This window comes from Cariama cristata, unplaced genomic scaffold (assembly GCF_000690535.1).
Source record: "Cariama cristata isolate BGI_N322 unplaced genomic scaffold, ASM69053v1 scaffold37214, whole genome shotgun sequence".
NCBI classification, from domain to species: domain Eukaryota; kingdom Metazoa; phylum Chordata; class Aves; order Cariamiformes; family Cariamidae; genus Cariama; species Cariama cristata.
Window position 1 is genome coordinate 1 of NW_009612975.1, and position 298 is coordinate 298.

Below are 298 nucleotides of genomic sequence, written 5' to 3' on the forward strand. Positions count from 1 at the left end.
CAGGCTGGGAAGTGCTCTGGAATTGGGCTGGGAAGCGTGCCGGGATCAGGGTGGGAAGTGTGCCGGCATCAGGGTGGGGAGCATGCCAGCAGTGGGCTGGGGAGCTCACTGGGACCAGGCTGGGAACTGTGCCTGGATTGGGATGAGGAGCGTGCCGGCACTGGGCTGGGAAGTGTGTTGGGACCAGGCTGGGAAGCGTGCCTGGATTGGGCTGGGAAGTATGCTGGCATTGGGCTAGGACATGCAGCGGGACTGGGCTGGGAAGGGTGTTGGGAATGGGCTGGGGAGGGTGTTGGGA